The 21,953-nt window shown below is 43.2% G+C and overlaps 1 protein-coding gene across 1 annotated transcript in view; it reads left to right on the top strand.

Moving 5' to 3' along the window:
• Nucleotides 1-813: 813 nt before the first annotated feature.
• LOC121545321 (zinc finger and BTB domain-containing protein 46) overlaps nt 814-21,953 on the top strand; it is a 113,137-nt gene continuing 91,997 nt past the window's right edge. Inside the window, exon 1 of the mRNA XM_041855738.2 lies at nt 814-1,125. The gene's annotated coding sequence lies outside the window, so the exon portion shown is untranslated. The remainder of the gene's footprint in view (nt 1,126-21,953) is intronic.

Below are 21,953 nucleotides of genomic sequence, written 5' to 3'. Positions count from 1 at the left end.
AGTGATTTTACTGGAATGTCATTGTCTGAAAGATGGATGAAACCATTTTTATAAAACTGTATTTTGTTTTGAATGGTTGTCCAACAGGTGAATGTCAGTATTCCTTTACCTTCTGTCTGATTGATGGATAGTTTGCCTAGCTTACCACAAGAGGGTGTAGCTTGGTCCTTGCCTGTCATTCAAACTACACAGTGGACAAAGCTTGTCTTCTGTTCTCACCAACACCCACATACTGTAGCCCCACAGGAGATACACTCATGTTCAGAACCCCAGTGTCATGCATAAATGTATGGACAAGCACATACTTATCTGTGTAGGCTAATTGCCTCACTGAGACATTCTTTTTAAATAGGAAACTCCCGTTCATAAACTGTATTACCTTGAGATGGTGTCAATTCAGATGAAACATTCACTCATATGATATGCTGATGATATAGCTAGAACAATAAACTGTAGGTATATTACTGCACGTTATATTACACCTTTCACACACAATTCAATTTCAATCGGTTGTCTTGTCCGCATGACAACCCAGTTTAGCATAACACCATTTTTAACACTTTATGATATTGTTTTCATCACACACTGAACACACAGACAAATAGCCTACTATTTATTTTATTTTATGATTTCACATCGTGCTACTCAATTACAAAAATGACACATATTTCATTGAGCTGTCAGAAAGAGAGTGTCTGTGGGTTGGTCGCTGATAGAACGGCGTGTGTGTTCATGTTGCCTCATTTCCTGAGTCTGCCCAAAGACAGGGAGATACGGGGGGACAGTGCGAGGGAGAGAGCGCCCTAGAGAAAGAGAAAGAGAGAGAGAGAGAGAGAGAGAGAGAGAGACAGAGACAGAGAGACAGACAGACAGAGGGGGAGGCTGGTTCCTGATACCAAGATACGGAAAAGCAGGGGAGGGAAAGAGAGTGAGTGGCTGAGACAGGGAGAGAGGGGGAGAAAACAGGGGAATAACACTTAAAGAGACACAAAAGGCGTAGGTGAGGAAAGAAGAGAATACAATGCTCTTCTGAACATTCCCCTTTCTTTATCTCTCACGCTGTCACATCGGATTGGACTCCAAAGAATCGACACCGCGTCTACCCCAGACCCCATGGGTTAACATGTATGTATGCCGTGCTCTTTCATCGCTTTTTCTTCATCACCCCTTCCGTGTCTATTCAATTGCCTAGTGTCAATTAATGTATTTTAAAAGCTGCTGGTTTTATATGGCGACGCTGTGACAAGGTTTAGGCTATGTGCCTCCTTTTACAACAATGTCCTGTTCATAATAGTTTTACGTTCAGATAGTGAGCGTGCTTGCGAACACGTTATAACCATTGAACAATGTAACTCTTTTGAATGCATGTGACAAGTTGAAGCGGTGTATCGTGGTTTTACGGTTAATAACGGGTGGTTGTCGGTGTGTTGGTATCATGTCACGGACCGCACAAGTGTATTTTGACAGCTCTTCCGTGCGATGCATTTAAGCGTCATGCTAAAAGTAGTCCGCCTACCTGTTTCATGTTGCCGAGCTAACTGACAAGCCAGATGTCTACTTGCAGGAATGTTTCTTGTTGTTGTCATTATTAGATGCAGTCATTTGCTAATGTAGGATAATTGTGCACTTGCATGGGATTGGGAAAACACTATATAGGCTAAAGGCACATTTATTTGCAGAATAAAACGCTCTAACCATAGGCTATTTGTTTTCACTGTAAAGTAGCCCCCTTCCCCTTACTGTATTCGTGAATCCCCGAAGGTTGAGTTAACTGTCAACGTTTTGGCCCCAATATTCTAGGGATTTACGGGATTGTCACGCAGTGAGCTGTCACTGATCGTGATGCCTTGGTTGTATATCATTCTATGCGGTCGATCGGGTTATTTAAAGGCCCAATGCAGCCGTTTCTATCTCAATATCAAATCATTTATGGGTAACAATTAAGTAACGTACTGTCATTTTATATTGATATAAAAATACAAATATTTTAAAAAGTAGCTTCTTAGCAAATAATTTTACTAGGACTGTCTGGAAGTGGTCTGATGGAGGGCCCTAATTGGATGAGGTTAATGGGAGGGATATGTAACCTGAAAATTAGCTGTTATTGGCAGAGAGGTTTGAAACGCTCGTTGTTATTGGTCTATTAACATATAATGCCTGGTGATGATGCCAGGCAGGCCAAAACTCCATCCCACCAAAACAGGCTGAAATTTCAGGCGGTCTTTTCAAACAGGGCTTACACTAAAACGGCATTATCATAATTTTCACAAGTTCACAGTATTATTCCAACCTCATAGTGTGGAAATATATATAAAATACAGGATAATCAAGTTTTTGACTGCACTGAGCCTTTAAAATGAAATGCTGGCAGTTTGGCAGGCAAGGGCTTAAACCCTCCACCCCTTCTCCCCCTACTCCTACCCTCAGTTAACCTCTGAAAGGGGGATTTCTCCAGCTGGACATTTCTGCTGCGTCAACACCCAACCCTAGAGTAGGCTACCAGACAAGAGAGGGATAATTCAGGTTCCAGACTCAACGGTCTTTGGGCAACGTTATAGCGATATGCAATATTAATCTGATCCGTCCGCAGGCGCTTCTTGAGTTGAGGTGAAAGTGTGGCGTCAAGTGTTTTCATTTGGTGCTGAATGAAGCTGAAATGCCAAGCCGAACTGCTGATATGCTTTGCCCGTCTCTGGGTTATTGTGTGTGGGTCTCTGTCGGTCTGTGTCTGCCCCCTCAGAGTGGTCAGTTCCGTCTTCCTCCATTTTCTACCGTGCTCAGAAAATGAAAGGGGAACACCACCACTTTATTCATGCGCTGGCAACAACACAATGTATCGGCGCACTGTGCGCCATGTGCGATGTCAACAATGAAGTCGCGCAAATCGTCTGTCTGATCAAATCTATCGATGTCTGATGTCTTATGCTACACCTTTCCCCACAACAGTCTGCTATTATGTTATTCCCTAACCTTTATTCCCTAACCTGTTGTATTTCGATCGATTTATCTCCCTGTTAGTTCTAACATTTAATTGCAAAATCACACTTATATTTGGTCTCCTAGACTTACATTTTACCTCCTCCTTGACTAAAACATAAACTTAAATATGCATCAGTGTTTTATTGTTCCCAGATTCTGAACATATTTTATAGGCCTAATAACTTGAATTTATAGCCTAAGCATTTAGACCTATACATGCGTTATAAACCATTATAAATGCGATTCAATTCAAGTTCAAAATAATTAAAAACATCAACCATGGTGGTTATACCTACTAAATAAACAATTATTAGGCCTACCATTTAACACCTTGGTCACAAAGATGGGGGTGAATTTAATATAAGATTATTTGTATTTTTTTTACACACTTGTGTCAGACTACTTTAATTAGATAACAGCTTGTGACTGTCATTTCTATCACAGTATAAGTTAAAACAATAGCCTGTCATAGGCAGGTTCCATTATTAGCCAACTGAATGGGGTAAAATGCAGAGATGGTCCGAGGATAGAGAGGGGGAAGGAAAACAAGGCCAGGATGAAATTGTTAAAGTAGTCTAACAAAACCTGGACAGGGTCCTAATTTGGGAGGTGTCAAGCACGGCAGCTAGTACGGAACCCTCGTTAACAGTGACGTCTTCACCTGGTTCAATATCTGCCCAGGTGTGAGCTAATATGGAGAGGCGGAGCATCATTTGATAAGCCTGCTGAAGTCTTCAATTATGCAGCTATACCTGTAGGAGTACAGTATGTGTGTTTATTTAATGACTAGTAATGAATTACTAACAATTAACATAGTATTCATTATATTGTTCTATTCAATTATGTGGCAAAAACTACCCTAGCTCTATAATTCTTTAAACGTCTTTTGTGACATTGTCAGGTGTACTGGTTGAACATTTTAGGGGCCTGGTTGTAATCTGCTAATGGGATGTAATTTCAACCAGAAACCCACCAGAGTATGATGTATATCCTGAATGTCCTGATGTCATCATGAACAAAAAAAAATACATCTATTGACGTAAGGACACATCATGACAAAGACATTAAGTGTTTTTGACCTGGTTGGGGGTTCAGGTACTGATCTGTTGACGTAAGGACACCGTTTGCGAATCCGAGTATAAGACTAAGAATCAACATTTCTGCCATATTGGCACCAACTGTGCCAAGACAATTACATTCTATTTATATTACCAACTTGTTTTAAAAACATCTAGTGAGTCAGCGTAACCAATTGCCACTAGTACTTTCTTCAATGCTAATCGTCTCAACAGCTGATGCCTGAATCTGTTTGTGTTTGTAAGCTTCTAGATGTTATGAGGTGAATGTCCAGACCTGTATATACAGTATCTGACCTAGTTCCAGCTCCAGCAAAGACGTATAGGGAGCGGTCTGGGCGGCCCCGTTCTCTGGCTACTCTGCTGAGCTCACTTCCCCCCAGGTGTGGCTGTGTTGTGTCAACACTGGGCTGGAGGACGGGGGAGTGTGTGTGTGTTTGTGTTGAAGGTATGGGGTAGCAGGGAAAGACTCCTATATCTATTGAGTGAAATAGCACAGTGTGCCATCACAGCAGCAAGAAGAACAAACACCATTGTAAATACAATCCATATTTATATTGATTTATTTTCCCTTTTGTACTTTAACTATTTGCACATAATATGACATTTGTCTTTATTCTTTTGGAACTTTTGTGAGTGTAATGTTTACTGTTAATTTCACTTGGGTTTATTATCTATTTCACTTGCTTTGGCAATGTAAACATATGTTTCCCATGCCAATAAAGCCCCTTAAATTGAAATTGAAATTGAGAAGGGAGGGGGAGAGATGGGAGGCAGACAGAGAGAGGGGGAGGCAGGGGGAGAGAAAAAGAGATAAAGTGCCTTCGGAAAGTATTCAGACCCCTTGACTTTTTCCCAAAATAAAATTGGTTACAGCCTTATTCTAAAATTGATGAAATTGTTTTTTCCCCCTCATCAACCTATACACAACAATACCCCATAATGACAAAGCAAAAACAGGTTTTTAGAATTTTCTGCGAATGTATTAGTTTATTAATTTGTTGAAGCACCTTTGGCAGCAATTACAGCCTCGAGTCTTCTTGTGTATGACAGTACAAGCTTGGCACACCTGTATTTGGGGAGTTTCTCCCATTCTTCTCTGCATATCCACTCAATCTCTGTTAGGTTGGATGGGGAGCGTTGCTGCACAGCTATTTTCAGGTCTCTCCAGGGCCACTCAAGGACATTCAGAGACTTGTCCCGAAGCCACTCCTGCGTTGTATTGGCTGTGTGCTTAGGGTTGTTGTCCTGTTGGAAGGTGAACCTTCGCCCCAGTCTGAGGTCCTGAGCCCTCTGGAGCAGGTTTTCATCAAGGATCTCTCTGTACTTTGCTCCATTCATCTTTGCCTCGATCCTGACTAGTCTCCCAGTCACAGGCGCTAGAAATCACCCCCACAGCATGATGCTGCCCCCACCATGCTTCACCGTAGGGATGGTGCAAGGTTTCATCCAGACATGGCGCTTGGCATTCAGGCCAAAGAGTTTAATCTTGGTTTCATCAGATCAGAGAATCTTGTTTCTCATGGTCTGAGAGTCTTTAGGTGCCTTTTGGCAAACTCCAAGCAGGCTGTCATGTGCCTTTTACTGAGGAGTGGCTAGGCCACTCTACCATAAAGGCCTGATTTTGGAAGGTTCTCCCATCTCCACAGAGGAACTATGGAGCTCTGTCAGAGTGACCATCGGGTTCCTAGTCACCTCCCAGACCAAGGCCCTTCTCCCCTGATTGCTCAGTTTGGCCGGGCGGCCAGCTCTAGGAAGAGTCTCGGTAGTTCCAAACTTCTTCAATTTAAGAATGATGGAGGCCACTGTGTTCTTGGGGACCTTCAATGCTGTAGACATTTTTTGGTACCCTTCCACAGATCTGTGCCTTGACACAATCCTGTCTCGGAGCTCTACGGACAATTCCTTCGACCTCATGGCTTGGTTTTTGCTCTGACATGCACTGTCAACTGTGGGACCTTATATAGACAGGTGTGTGCCTTTCCAAATCATGTCCAATCAATTGAGTTTACTACAGGTGGACTCCAATCAAGTTTTGGAAACAGCTCAAGGATGATCAATGGAAACAGGATGCACCTGAGCTCAATTCTGATTCTCATAGCAAAGTGTCTGAATACTTACGTAAATAAGGTTTTTATTATTTTATTTTCCTATACATTTGCAAAAATGTTGAAAAACATGTTTTTGTTTTGTCATTATGGGGTGTTGTGTGTAGATTGCTGAGGATTTTTATTTATTTAATCTATTTTAGAATAAGGCTGTAATGTAACAAAATGTGGAAAAAGTCAAGGGGTCTGAATACTTTTCGAAGGCACTGTAAGTGGGGGAGGCTGAGGGGGAAGTGGGGTTGTAGGCTGACACTACACATCTCTGCTCAGTGTGTGTGGAGTTCTCTGTTCTCATGGCTGAAGGCTTTAGTCCTGGGTTGTGGGCTGAACTGTGTGGTAACAGGTTAGAAGGCTTTAGCTGCTAAAACCCAGGGGACCTACTGTATACCTGCTCCCTCATCTACGCGGCACTGTGTGTGTATGTGTGTTCCGCTCTCTGTGTAGCTTTGTTCTAAACTACCACTGCATAAGTCATTGAAAAGAAACACGTTCTCTCTCTCTCTCGCTCTCTCTCTCTCTCTCTCTCTCTCTCTCTCTCTCTCTCTCTCTCTCTCTCTCTCTCTCTCTCTCTCTCTCTCTCTCTCTCTCTCTCTCTCTCTCTCTCTCTCTCTCTCTCTCTCTCTCTCTCTCTCTCTCTCTCTCTCTCTCTCTCTCTCTCTCTCTCTCTCTCTCTCTCTCTCTCTCTCTCTCTCTCTCTCACTCTCTCTTTAGCAGTTTTCCAGCCCTGATCTCTTAGGAGCACACTCGTTAATGAGAACACCTGTTTGGCTAACATACTCCAAAATGAGACGTTTACACTAGCTAGCATGCCATGTACTCATCTCATTTTACACATAAAGTCTCTGTGGGATACTGACAACTCTCTCTCTTTCTGTTAATATTAGCATTCTTACGTTTGATTAGTGTCATGGCTGTTTGCCTCTTTTTAACCTTCCCTGTCTGAATACACCATGTTCCCATCAAATAGCTTAAGCCTGCTTTAGCTCATTGTGCAGACAGCTGAATACGGGTACTCCTAATTTCCCCGGGGTTGTGTGTTTAGATGGGGGTGGGGGTAGGTTTGTGTGTGAATGCGTGCGGGGGCCAGGTGTGTGTGTGTGTGTTACAGCTGTAGTCCCTAGTTCCTTTTGGACACGCTCATCCCCCCAGCTTAGTGGTTCATCAGGTGGATTTAACCAGACCCTCTGCTCCTCCCCCAACTCTGCTCTGTTTCACCTGGCTGTTCAGGTGGCCTTTAAAATGTAATGTGTTTATGTGTGTGTAGACCTGGGGGGACAGGTGGACAAAAATGCACCTGAAAGGAGTGCCCAGCTGTGTGTGGGTGTGTGTGTGTGTGTGCTTCTTCTTTTTCTGCTTCCCGGCAGAATAACTCTATGGGCTCAGGCCTGGTGTGTTTTTTCAAGTGAACCTGACTCTCCCAGCCTCATTCACAAGACAAAACCTAAATACTGTTAACATGCAAAGCACCCCTACTACACACACACACACTAGTTCCGGATCCAGGATACTAGCAGACAAGCTAATCAAAGACAACAGAGAGAAATCATCCAATCTTCTCCCTCCTTCCCCCCGAAGCTGTGCCTTAGTGCTTTAGAGTGGGCATCTGCTCTCAAATAAAACATGTATTGTTCACTCATTCGTTTAAAATATGTTTTAGTCAATTATTTGTAACAAATTCTTTAACAGACCAACATCCATCAGACAGATATAGCATATGGTATAACAATTGTTAAGGATAACGTTTACAAGGTGTAAAGTCCAAACACATGCATGCATATTGTATAATCTATGTAAGTACATGCACTGTTGTTGCTTGTTGTATTTCACCCTGTCTAGAGCAGTACGAGTCTTTGGTGAGAACGTGAGGGCCTGTAAGCAAATCCATCCATAGAAACCATCACTTACCAATCAGGGTCTGGGAAGAGAGGTATTTCCATATCAAAGCTCAGGTAAGAGAGACAGTAAGTGAGAGAGAGAGGGAGAGAGAGAGAGAGAGAGAGAGAGAGAGAGAGAGAGAGAGAGAGAGAGAGAGAGAGAGAGAGAGAGAGAGAGAGAGAGAGAGAGAGAGAAAGCGAGAGAGAGAGAGAGAGATAGAGAGAGAGAGAGAGAGAGAGAGAGAAACGAGAGAGAGAGAGAGAGAGAGAGAGAGAGAAAGCGAGAGAGAGAGAAAGCGAGAGAGAGAGAGAGAGACAGAGATAGACAGAGAGAGAGAGAGAGAGAGAGAGAGAGAGAGAGAGAGAGAAAGCTAGAGAGAGAGAGAGAGAGAGAGAGAAAGCAGAGAGAGAGAGAGAGAGAGAGAGATAGAGAGAGAGAGAGAGAGAGAGAGAGAGAGAGAGAGAGAATAAGACAAACAGAGAGATAGAGAGATAAAGGGAGAGACGACATTGATGAAACAGACGTCTACGCCACAAGTGCTCTAACTCTCTGTATTCTGTCAAGGGTTTTTCTACCCGGCACAGTTTATTCTGTCTGTGTCAGTGCAGTCTGTCTCAATCTAAACTCATCCATAGAAAAACACACAAAGGGAAGATGGAAGAGTCTAACAAAACGCCTCTCCTCTCTCCTGCAATACCACACAAATTCTGTCCCGACACCTTTTATTCCAACCACGCTGTATCTGACTAAAGAAGAAAATACAGCCAGAATTCTCCTTCTAATACAGCACAGGCCTACGCTCTGCTTCTTTATCAAAAGACCTTGAGAAATCCCATTATGACTGAAACCTTGTTGTATCGAGCTGCATCTAGCTGTAACTTCTGGCAGAAAACAGTAAGACGACCCATGAAATCTTTATCAATAATTTTCGTCCACCTCCTGTGCCACATTCCCTAATTCTTCTCCCTTTATCATAAAAAAGCCATGTCAAAATCGTACTTTTCCGTGTCTCCTAAACTTCTTTAGATTCTGTGCACAGTTAGTTGAGTCTCTAACCCCTGACCTTGGTACTGTACTTTATGAAGCTAGCGTAGAGCAGTGTTTCATCAGTAATGGACATAGATGTCCTTGTGTTATGTTTCTAATGGTTTGGCATGCTGTCCTGCATTAGGCGGCCATGGAGAGGTGTGTTCAGCAGCGGTAGAGTTCAGGGGGAAGTGCTAAAGTGCTGTTAACAAGGCCTGTTTAACATTCTCTACCTGCTGCTCAACATACAATATTCCACTCAGCAGCCATTAACATACACAGTAGACAGAGACACTTTTTTAATTGGCCTGATTTGAATTAAGCTAGATCAACTTGGATTTGTTAATTAGTAGTGCATTTAAAAGTACCATCAGGATATGAAATATTCATAGTTGGAAAGCTGGATATTGGTATTAGTGGAATATCAGTTAGATCAGGGATGGGCAACTGGCGGCCATGCAGCCCCGCGGCCCCCATTTTGAAGGCCCTCGGAAACCCAAGGCCCGCCCAAAAAAAACCCAAGGCCCAAAAACACAACTCAGTCGGGGTCTCAACTTAACTGTTGCGAGTTAGAATAGTAGACTACACAAGGTGCAATTTGAAATATGGTTGTGCATCAGCAGTTTTTTCAGCAGGTTGGCGGCTGTGACGGCACAACTGCGGCCCCTCATGATGAGTTCAGATTTTTTGTGGCCCCCACCCCCATCAAAGTTGCCCATCCCTGAGTTAGATGTACACGCTACTCGGTGGGAAGCAGATTGAAACAACATTGGTGTATTAGATGGTTATTTATATTTTGTGTGATTTGTGTTTTCAGTGACAAGCTAAGACTACCCAACCAAGTGACCTTTATACCTCTCCACCTCCTCCTCTCTGCAGTTTCTCCTCTTCCTCCTCTTCCTCCTCATCACCCTCTCTTCCTTTATACCTCCCCCTCATTTCCTTCTCCACATCCCCTGCAGCTCCACCTCCTCCTCTCTTTCCATCTACCTCTCCTCTCCTCCACAACTCCTTCATCCCTCCCCCTATATCTCCCCCTCTCCTCTCCTCCTCCACCTCCTCCATTGCTGTGAGTGGGCAGATGCCTCCTGTGGCTTCCCCTACTCCGTGTTTAATGTTTACCCTTCCCTCGTTCCCTTTCTAATATTTACCCTTCCCTCGTTCCCTTTCTAATATTTACCCTTCCCTCGTTCCCTTTCAATTTTTACCGTTCCCTCGTTCCCTTTCTAATTTTTACCCTTCCCTTGTTCCCTTTCAAAATGTTCCCTTTCCCTTGCTCCCTTTCTCGCAACCATCGACAAGTAACCAAACAGTGGATACGGTCGTACAACCCTTCTGTCAAACACCCAAACATTAGTCTTCCTCACCTGCCCTGAGACATGACATTTTAGACAAGAAAGAAATACATGTCCATAATTTTTTTTTAAACATGCCTCATCTACACTATGAGATCAAATAAAATAAAATAACATTTTATTTGCCACATGCGCCAAATACAACAGGTGTAAACATTACAGTGAAATGCTTACTTACAAGCCATTAACCAACAATGCAGTTAAGAAATTAAAATTATGCAATGCAAATAGTCTGGGTAGCCATGATTAGCTGTTCAGGAGTCTTATGGCTTGGGGGTAGAAGCTGTTAAGAAGCCTTTTGGACCTAGACTTGGCTATCCGGTACCACTTGCCGTGCGGTAGCAAAGAGAACAGTCTATGACTAGGGTGGCTGGAGTCTTTGATAATTTTTAGGGCCTTCCTCTGACACCGCCTGGTATAGAGATCCTGGATGGCAGGAAGCATGGCCCCAGTGATGTACTGGGCCATACGCACTACACTCTGTAGTGGCTTGCGGTCGGAGGCCAAGCAGTTGCCATACCAGGCGGTGATGCAACCAGTAAGGATGCTCTCGATGGTGCAGCTATATTACTTTTTGAGGATCTGAGGACCCATGCCAAATCTTTTCAGTCTCCTGAGGGGGAATAGCCTTTGTCGTGCCTTCTTCACGACTCTGTTGGTGTGTTTGGACCATGATAGTTTGTTGGTGATGTGGACACCAAGGAACTTGAAGCTCTCAACCTGTTCCACTACAGCCCTGTCGATGAGAATGGGGGCGTGCTCAGTCCTCTTTTTTTTCCTGTAGTCCACAATCATCTCCTTTGTCTTGATCACGTTGAGGGAGAGGTTGTTATCCTGGCACCACACGGCCAGGTCTCTGACCTCCTCCCTATAGGCTGTCTCATCGTTGTCGGTGATCAGGCATACCACTGTTGTGTCGTCGGCAAACTTAATGATGGTGTTGGAGTCGTGCCTGGCCATGCAGTCATGGGTGAACAGGGAGTACAGGAGGGGACTGAGCACGCATTCCTGAGGGGCCCCCGTGTTGAGGATCAGCGTGGCAGATGTGTTGTTACCTACCCTTACCACCTGGGGGCGGCCCGTCAGGAAGTCCAGGATCCAGTTGCGGAGGGAGGTGTTTAGTCCCAGGGTCCTTAGCTTAGTGATGAGCTTTGAGGGCACTATGGTGTTGAACGCTGAGCTGTAGTCAATGAATAGCATTCTCACGTAGGTGTTCCTCTTGTCCAGGTGGGAAAGGGAAGTGTAGAGTGCAATAGAGATTGCATCATCTGTGGATCTGTTGGGGCGGTATGCAAATTGGAGTGGGTCTAGGGTTTCTGGGGTAATGGTGTTGATGTGAGCCATGACCAGCCTTTCAAAGCACTTCATGGCTACAGACGTGAGTGCTACGGGTCGGTAGTCATTTAGGCAGGTTATCTTAGTGTTCTTGGGCACAGGGACTATGGTGGTCTGCTTGAAACATGTTGGTATTACAGACTCAGTCAGGGACATGTTGAAAATGTCAGTGAAGACACTTGCCAGTTGGTCAGCGCATGCTCGGAGTACACGAGATGTGTACATCTACACTACTCCTTCCGTTGTCTCCTAGGGAACAGAACCAGGTGTGGCCCACCTATAACAGAAGTGACTAGTGTCCACATCCTCTTTCTAGTGGTGACCCCTGGGTGACCCCTGGGCTTCTACAGAACTCTGCTCAGCAGCACACAGACGGAAGTGCCATTGTTACTAGGGTTTTGTTTTGCTGGAGCTGTATGAATGAAGTGTGTGAGTTAGCGATATTCACTCCCCACTGGGCACAGACGTCAATTCAACGTCTATTCCACGTTGGTTCAACATAATTTCATTGAAATTGCGTGGAAACAATGTGTATGCCCAGTGGGTCAGTTCTATTATTTTCCATTAATCCTGTTCTTTCTCTCTCTCTCTCAATTCAATTTCAATTTCAATTTAAGTGCTTTATTGGCATGGGAAACTTATGTTAACATTGCCAAAGCAAGTGAAGTAGATCGTAAACAAAAGTGAAATAAACAATACAAATGAACAGTAAACATTACACTCAGAAGTGTCAAAAGAATAAAGACATTTCAAATGTCATATTATGTCTATATACAGTGTTGTAACAATGTGCAAATAGTTAAAGTACAAATGGGAAAATAAATAAACTTAAATATGGGTTGTATTTACAATGGTGTTTGTTCTTCACTGGTTGCCCTTTTCTTGTGGCAACAGGTCACAAATCTTGCTGCTGTGATGGCACACTGTAGTATTTCACCCAGTGGATATGGGAGTTTATCAGAATTGGGTTTGTTTTCAAATTATTTTTGGATCTGTGTAATCTGAGGGAAATATGTGTCTCTAATATGGTCATACATTAGAGACACAGTGTTCACATAGCCTGTCTTCTCTTGAGAGCCAGGTCTGCCTACGGCGGCCTTTCTCAATAGCAAGGCTATGCTCACTGAGTCTGTACATTGTCAAAGCTTTCATTATGTTTGGGTCAGTCACAGTGGTCAGGCATTCTGCCACTGTGTACTCTCTGTTTAGGGCCAAATAGCATTCTAGTTTGCTCTGTTTTTTTGTTAATTCTTTCCAATGTGTCCAGTAATTCTCTTTTTGTTTTCTCATGATTTGGTTGGGTCTAAATGTGTTGTTTTCCTGGGGCTCTGTGGGGTCTGTTTGTGTTTGTGAACAGAGCCCCAGGACCAGCTTGCTTAGGGGACTCTTCGCCAAGTTCATCTCTCTGTAGGTGATGGCTTTGTTATGGAAGGTTTGGGAATCGCTTCCTTTTAAGTGGTTATAGAATTTAATGGCTCTTTTCTGGATTTTGATAATTAGAGTGTATGCTCTGTATGCATAATTTGGTGTGTTTCGTTGTACACTGGGGATTTTTGCAGAATTCTGCATGCAGAGTCTCAATTTGGTGTTTGTCCCATTTTGTGAATTCTTGGTTGGTGAGCGGACCCCAGACCTCACAACCATAAAGGGCAATGGGTTCTATAACTGATTCAAGTATTTTTGGCCAGATCCTAATTGGTATGCCGAATTTAAGTTCCTTTTGATGGCATAGAAGGCCCTTCTTGCCTTGTCTCTCAGATCGTTCACAGCTTTGTGGAAGTTACCTGTGGTGCTGATGTTTAGGCCGAGGTATGTATTGTTTTTTGTGTGCTCTAGGGCAACGGTGTCTAGATGGAATTTGTATTTGTAGTCCTGGCAACTGGACCTTTTTTGGAACACCATAATTTTTTGTCTTACTGAGATTTACTGTCAGGGCCCAGGTCTGACAGAATCTTTACAGAATATCTCTCTCTCTCTCTCGCTCTCTCTCTCTCTCTCTCTCTCTCTCTCTCTCTCTCTCTCTCTCTGTTTTGCCACCTTTCGATATACAGTGAGGGAAAAAAGTATTTGATCCCCTGCTGATTTTGTACTTTATTATTCTGTCTCTCACGGTTCAAATAAACCTACCATTAAAATTATAGACTGATCATGTCTTTGTCAGTGGACAAACATACAAAATCAGCAGGGGATCAAATACTTTTTTCCCTCACTGTAGTTGTGCCTTCATCTTATCACTTCTTATCACTGCACCAAAAACCTTAGTTTCAGACTTCTAATTAACCTTACACCTCTGAGGACTCTAGCCACTTCCATGCCAGTCGGAAGAACTTAGGTGTTTTATCTCTGAAAACTCAAAAGCTTGTTTCTACACTGGCTGTTGGATAAGGGGAGCCATGGGGTGTTAACCACACTCTGTCGAGACTAGAGATCCTGACTGCCAATATGTCCAGACTGAGACATGCCATTAAGTTATCCTGACACTCACACTTGACCATTGCCCCCCCCCCCCCAAGGTTTTCACACACTGTTGCTGGTATTTTGGCCCATTCCTCCATGCAGATCTCCTCTAGAGCAGTGATGTTTTGGGGCTGTCGCTGGGCAACACGGACTTTCAACTCCCTCCAAAGATTTTCTATGGGGTTGAGATCTGGAGACTGGCTAGGCCACTCCAGGACCTTGAAATGCTTCTTACGAAGCCACTCCTTCGTTGCCCGGGCGGTGTGTTTGGGATCATTGTCATGCTGAAAGACCCAGCCACGTTTCATCTTCAATGCCCTTGCTGATGGAAGGAGGTTTTCACTCAAAATCTCACGATACATGGCCCCATTCATTCTTTCCTTTACACGGATCAGTCGTCCTGGTCCCTTTGCAGAAAAACAGCCCCAAAGCATGATGTTTCCACCCCCATGCTTCACAGTAGGTATGGTGTTCTTTGGATGCAACTCAGCATTCTTTGTCCTCCAAACACGACAAGTTGAGTTTTTACCAAAAAGTTATATTTTGGTTTCATCTGACCATATGACATTCTCCCAATCCTCTTCTGGATCATCCAAATGCACTCTAGCAAACTTCAGACGGGCCTGGACATGTACTGGCTTAAGCAGGGGGACACGTCTGGCACTGCAGGATTTGAGTCCCTGGCGGCGTAGTGTGTTACTGATGGTAGGCTTTGTTACTTTGGTCCCAGCTCTCTGCAGGTCATTCACTAGGTCCCCCCCGTGTGGTTCTGGGATTTTTGCTCACCGTTCTTGTGATCAGTTTGACCCCACGGGGTGAGATCTTGCGTGGAGCCCCAGATCGAGGGAGATTATCAGTGGTCTTGTATGTCTTCCATTTCCTAATAATTGCTCCCACAGTTGATTTCTTCAAACCAAGCTGCTTACCTATTGTAGATTCAGTCTTCCCAGCCTGGTGCAGGTCTACAATTTTGTTTCTGGTGTCCTTTGACAGCTCTTTGGTCTTGGCCATAGTGGAGTTTGGAGTGTGACTGTTTGAGGTTGTGGACAGGTGTCTTTTATACTGATAACAAGTTCAAACAGGTGCCATTAATACAGGTAACGAGTGGAGGACAGGGGAGCCTCTTAAAGAAGAAGTTACAGGTCTGTGAGAGCCAGAAATCTTGCTTGTTTGTAGGTGACCAAATACTTATTTTCCACCATAATTTGCAAATAAATTCATAAAAAATCCTACAATGTGATTTTCTGGAAAAAAAATTCTCAATTTGTCTGTCATAGTTGACGTGTACATATGATGAAAATTACAGGCCTCTCTCATCTTTTTAAGTGGGAGAACTTGCACAATTGTTGGCTGACTAAATACTTTTTTCCCCCACTGTATGTGGACACAGGCGAAGACCAAGACAGAGAGGAAAACAATAGAGACTGAAACTGGGGCCAGATTCTCTGAGCTATTTAAATAGCCATATTTCATGCCCATAGACATGGCTGTAGTTTTACCGGGGACAGCAAAACACATTTTTACAGTCTGGAAGAATATTGGTGTGCTGGATGATGGAATACTAAGAAATATTCAGCTTAAAATTGATGCACTGAAAGCACCTACAGACATAGGCCAACTATTCGCTCAAATCTCATCAGGAGCGAGTTGGAGAGGCTCATCGCCACTTGCAACAGTTCTGTGAGAGCTTTGCAAGGTTGTATGGAAAACAGTATTGCACACCAAATATGCACCTCCACAGCCACTTGAAGAAATGCGTTTTGGACTATGGTCCAGTATATGGTTTCTGTTGCTTTCCATTTGAGCGAGCAAATTATTTCATAGGTAAACAGAAGGCCAACAATCACAGACACTAATTTCAGTTAATGAGAAAGGTTAACTGCCCAAGAGGTTAAGAGCATGGTCTGGCCAACTGACTTTGATAATATGAGAAACTTGTTAGCAGCCGTTCATGAGAGATGACATACATGTAGGTACTTATGGTACCAAGTGACAATAAGGATCTGACCAGTGTTGAATTTGCAGTGATCTCAGACATTATTTGCCTGCTCCATAAACAGCTGTTTGTCATAGCCATTGAAGATAGGAGTGATCTTTATAGTGTCTTCACATGAATGAATCCAAACAGGATCTCACCATTGTACAGCTGACAGAACAACATGATAAGGTAGACATGCTGGGAGAGGTTGTAAGCACTGATCAAAGTAGAGGTTTTCGCTCATCATGTGTACTTGCAAAGTGGTTTGGCATTGATAGACAGACGGGTCTATCACGCATTCAATCAGATGCAGAGCTAACACCAGGCATAGTAACACAATTGTTCTCTTGTGTTGTGCTTGTTGGTCCAGAACATGAAAACACACGCATTTCTTATGTAATGGCTTGTGTAAATTGTTTCCTGAAACAATCTGGATCAAAATCCTTTCAAGCCCCCTGTTGTGGTTTGGGGCAAGGCATTGTAATCTGTATCAGAGGCACAGTTTATTCCAGTTCAGAGAATTATGAAGCGCTGTGCATATTGCCGGTATAAAGTGCAGTTTGCCAGGACTACAGAGACAGTAACTGTGGTAGTACCAGTTTCAAGCAGGACTGCTTTTTAGACATCAGGCTACTTGGAGGTGAAACTATGAGAAATCAAGGGGCCTAGCATTGGGAATTTGAGATCAAAGCTATTGTTTATTTCTTAAATTGTAGCGGTTATAAACATTTCATGATTTTATAATTGTTTGTGTTTGTTTTATAAAGTGTATCATACTTTTTACAGTGCCTTGCAAAAGTATTCATCCCCCTTTGGCGTTTTTCCTATTTTGTTGCATTACAACCTGTAATTTATTTGGATTTCATGTAATGGACATGCACAAAATAGTCCAAATTGGGGAAATGGAATGAAAAAAATAACTTGTTTCAAGAAATTCTAAAAAAGAAATAACGGAAAAGTGGTGCGTGCATATGTATTCACCCCCTTTGCTATGAAGCCCCTAAATAACATCTGGTGCAACCAATTACCTTCAGAAGTCACATAATTAGTTAAATAAAGTCCACCTGTGTGCAATCTATGTGTCACATGATCTGTCACATGATCTCAGTATATATACACCTGTTCTGAAAGGCCCCAGAGTCTGCAACACCACTAAGCAAGGGGCACCACCAAGCAAGTGGCACCATGAAGACCAAGGAGCTCTCCAAACAGGTCAGGGTTGGGTTATAAAAAAAATATCAGAAACTTTGACAATTTTAAAATTTTAAATTTCAGTCATTTAGCAGACACTCTTATCCAGAGCGACTTACAGTTAGTGAGTGCATACATTTTTCATCCCACGAGCACCATTAAATCCATTATAAAAAAATTGAAAGAATATGGCACCACAACAAACCTGCCAAGAGAGGGCCGCCCACCAAAACACACGGATCAGGCAAGGAGGGCATTAATCAGAGAGGCAGCAAAGACACCCAAGATAACCCTGAAGGAGCTGCAGTTCTGGACAGCGGAGATTGGAGTATCTGTCCATAGGACCACTTTAAGCCGTACACTCCACAGAGCTGGGTTTTACGGAAGACTGGCCAGAAAAAAGCCATTGCTTAAAGAAAAAATAAGCAAACACGTTTGGTGTTCGCCAAAAGGCATGTGGGAGACTCCCCAGACATATGGAAGAAGGTACTCTGGTCAGATGAGACTAAATTTGAGCTTTTTGGCCATCAAGGAAAATGCTATGTCTGGCGCAAACCCAACACCCCTCATCACCCCGAGAACACCATCCCCACAGTGAAGCATGGTGGTGGCAGCATCATGCTGTGGGGATGTTTTTCATCGGCAGGGACTGGGAAACTGGTCAGAATTGAAGGAATGATGGATGGCGCTAAATACAGGGAAATTCTTTAGGGAAATCTGTTTCAATCTTCCAGAGATTTGAGACTGGGATGGAGGTTCACCTTCCAGCAGGACAATGACCCTAGGCATACTGCTGAAGCAACACTCAAGTGGTTTAAGGGGAAACATTTAAATGTCTTGGAATGGGCTAGTCAAAGCCCAGACCTCAATCCAATTGAGAATCTGTTGGTATGATTTAAAGATTGCTGTACACCAGCAGAACCCATCCAACTTGAAACAGTTTTGCCTTGAAGAATGGGCAAAAATCTCAGTGGCTAGATATGCCAAGCTTATAGAGACATACCCCAAAATACTTGCAGCTGTAATTGGGTTAATAGATATGCATGCTCAATGTTTCTGTTTTTTTGTCTTATTTCTTGTTTGTTTCACTTTTTTTTATTTTGCATTGAAAGTGGTAGGCATGTTGTGTAAATCAAATGATACAAACCCCCCAAAAAACAAAAAATGCCAAGGGGGGTGAATACTTTCGCAAGCCACGTCTTTTTATAATTTTTTTATATGGAACTTTGCATTCTACTGTGAAAATGTGTGAGGGGTTAAAATCCCATTTGTCAACCTGCCTTTTTAGTTTGGCCTTTAATCAATGATGCCTTTTTGTTTTATGTTCTTCGATAACATTTGATCTCTTTTATTGACATGCTTGTTTTTTCAGTGTATTGTTTTAAGTGTGTTGCTATTTTAAATGCACTTCAAATAAAGTTTAAATTGAAGTTTGATTTGATATTAGACCTTTAATTGATGATTGTATAGACTGTATAGAACTTTGAACTTTGTCGTCTATCATTCTTATTAAGACGTTTTTTTAAATGAATGAACTAGGTTATAGGCCTCTTAAATAAATGTTTGGTGTAGGTTGCCTGCTGAGCTGAACTGGAGCATGATATGAGTACAATAGACAAGGTGTTGGAGGCTATTAGCATGTGTAAAGATCCATGACCTTCCAGAACCGACTAATCAAGACTGGTCAAGCTCTGTTTTTATTCTGACTTCTCAATACTGAGCTTCTACTTCTTATCATTAAATATATTCTGACTTACAGGTACACACATTTGGAAACAGGCCATTTTACGCGTTTTATGTTGCTCAGTTTTTTTTATTTCTCTCTCACCCCTTCTTCCCTCCCGTTCTCTCTCTCTCTCTCCTCTCCTCTCCTTCTCTGCCGCTGTGCGTGGTGGTGGTGTGGTGTGGTGTGTCATCGGTGGGGGTGTGGGCTGGCTGGCTGGTTGGTTGGTGTGTTGGACAGACACCTGGTCCTGCTGCCACTGCTTCACAATGTGGGAATGTGTGACTTCTTTAAAATTAGGTTTCCGAGGTGGGCGTTGTCCTTAGCGACGGGCAGCGATCGTGATCACAGGAGCTGCACACTAGGTCTTTTGTCTTAGTGAACGGCACTTCAGAATGGTACTCTCTCGTTTTCTCTCTCTCTCGTTCTCTCTCTCTGTCCTGAACCTAAGTGTAGCTCCGCTGTTCTTTCCATCGCTCCATACGGAAAGAACAACAACACCGGTTCCAAACGCCGTTAGCCATGGCACCCGTTCACTTTAGTCAGCGGGTGACAATCAGACGCCAAACCGCGTTCAGTAAACACACGCTGAGAGAGAGAGGGGAGGAAAAGGAGGGATGACAGGAGAGGAGAGGAGAGTAGAGACAGGTGAGGCGGTTGTCTGTTAGACACTCTAAGCTCATCAATCATGTTTGACATGCTGGCGCAAGGCCACGCTACCCTATGTGCCCTCTGAAACAAAACCACAAATATATTCTAATATTATTAAGTTTAAAATGTATTAAAAACAGAGCTAAACTTTCTAAGTGAGAGGCCTCTGACTTTATTTCACTATTCAATTTTGTAGGTTACAATAACAAACTTGGTGTTTAGTTGAATAGATTTCGATTAATTTGATGAAATTATTTAAAAAGGATTAGTACACATTTACCATTGTGTATTATGTTAATTGTTGTAATGTAATGTAACACATGATACACTATTATTAAATGCCTGAATTCTTGTCTGGATTCTATTCTCGAAGCCATAGAGTTCCATAGAGAAACTTGTCCGGATTCTCACTGTGTTTTAGTGTAGCAGTCAACTCATGCTTTGCACTAAGAGCCTTCAGAAGCAGAAACCAATTGAAGCTGGCAATCGATCGCTGTGGTAACACTGGTGTAAAGTCTCTCAGAGCAATTAAGCTCTCCCTCTTTCACTCTCTCTTTCGCTCTTGCTCTCTCTTTCACATATACTCCCTCTCCTCGCTCCCTCTTTCTGTCGCTCTTGTTGTCATTCTCCCCACCCCCTTTCTCTCTCTTTCTCTCTCTTTCTCCCTCTTTCTGTCGCTCTTGTTGTCATTCTCCCCCCCCCCTCTTTCTCTCTTTCTCTCTCTTTCTCCCTCTTTCTGTCGCTCTTGTTGTCATTCTCCCCACCCCCTTTCTCTCTCTTTCTCTCTCTTTCTCCCTCTTTCTGTCGCTCTTGTTGTCATTCTTCCCCCCCTTTTCCTGTCTCTCCGTTGACTCCAAAGTGTGTGAGACTATATTTAGCTTCTCCTGTCTTCTGGATCATTCTCCCTTTATCTTTTCCAAAAAAAATTCTACCTCTTGAAGGACAGAGGTGCAGAAACTCTTGGCAACTCAGATCAGTGTTGTGTCTACTGTTTGATATGGTTAATGAACCAGGACTCTGTCACAACCAGTGATCTTCATTATACGCTATCATTATACACTATCTCAGACACTTATTGATCTTAATATACACTATATTTGTTCCTTTAATGATCCACCACCCTCATTTATCTGAAATAGACAACAGTCATCTGCTGTTATATTTGGCCATTTGTGAAGTTTTATATCAAATTGTTGTTTTATATAAGGTTGTTTATAAGTAAGCTTTTTTTGTACGTTTGTCTGTTGTGTGGTAAAAATAAGTTTTTTTGTGCTTGTGTGTGCGTGTTTGTAAATTGGATTAGTTGAGAGGGCAGGGTGGGAGGGTAGTCAGTATTCGTATTTGTGGAGGGGGGAAGGAGGGTGTGTCTGTTGAACTCGTGAGTACATATAAAACCGTAGGTTTTTCCTCCCTCTCGTTGCGTGAGCTCATTGTAAGCCCCAGCCCAGTGTGGATTTGAAAAAGATGCCACTGTTTGCTGTGGGACCGAGCGACAGTCACGCCAACCAACCTCCCACTACGGGACTATACATGTTTGACTTAGTATTTTGGTTAGATTGATTAGTGCCCATGGTCTTTTCACTGTGTGGTATCAGAGTGGTGAAAGGTTGAGAAACTACTGAGACTATAGCATTCAACTTCTATTACGGTACGGTCCAGATCAGTGACTGAAATAAAATACTTGACTTCAGCTATATTTGTTAGCTGATAAAAGCACGACAGGACATCCTTCTCTACAAGAAGCTATAACTGTTGTGTGTCTATGACTCCTATCATAAGATGTATTTGTTGATTAATATGCACTGGCATACTCATTCCAGTTGTAATGCCACTGCACTGTATGGTGTGATGGTGCTTGTTTTGACAGCTAGGGAACGGGCTGACTCTGATCTGTGTACGGTGGTGTTGCGTACGGTGGTGTTGTGTCCGGTGGTGTAGTGTCCAGTGGTGTAGTGTCCGGTGGTTTAGTGTACGGTGGTGTAGTCTCCGGTGGTGTTGTGTACAGTGGTATAGTGTCCGGTGGTGTAGTGTAGTGTACGGTGGTTTAGTGTACGGTGGTGGCGTGTCCGGTGGTGTAGTGTACGGTGGTGGCGTGTACGGTGGTGTACTGTACGGTGGTGTAGTGTAGGGTGGTTTAGTGTACGGTGGTTTAGTGTCCGGGGGTTTAGTGTCCGATGGTGTAGTGTCCGGTGGTTTAGT

The sequence above is a fragment of the Coregonus clupeaformis genome, chromosome 30 (assembly GCF_020615455.1).
Source record: "Coregonus clupeaformis isolate EN_2021a chromosome 30, ASM2061545v1, whole genome shotgun sequence".
Taxonomy (NCBI): Eukaryota; Metazoa; Chordata; class Actinopteri; order Salmoniformes; family Salmonidae; genus Coregonus; species Coregonus clupeaformis.
Note: the sequence above shows the minus strand (reverse complement) of the source record. Positions and strands in the feature narration are given on the sequence as shown.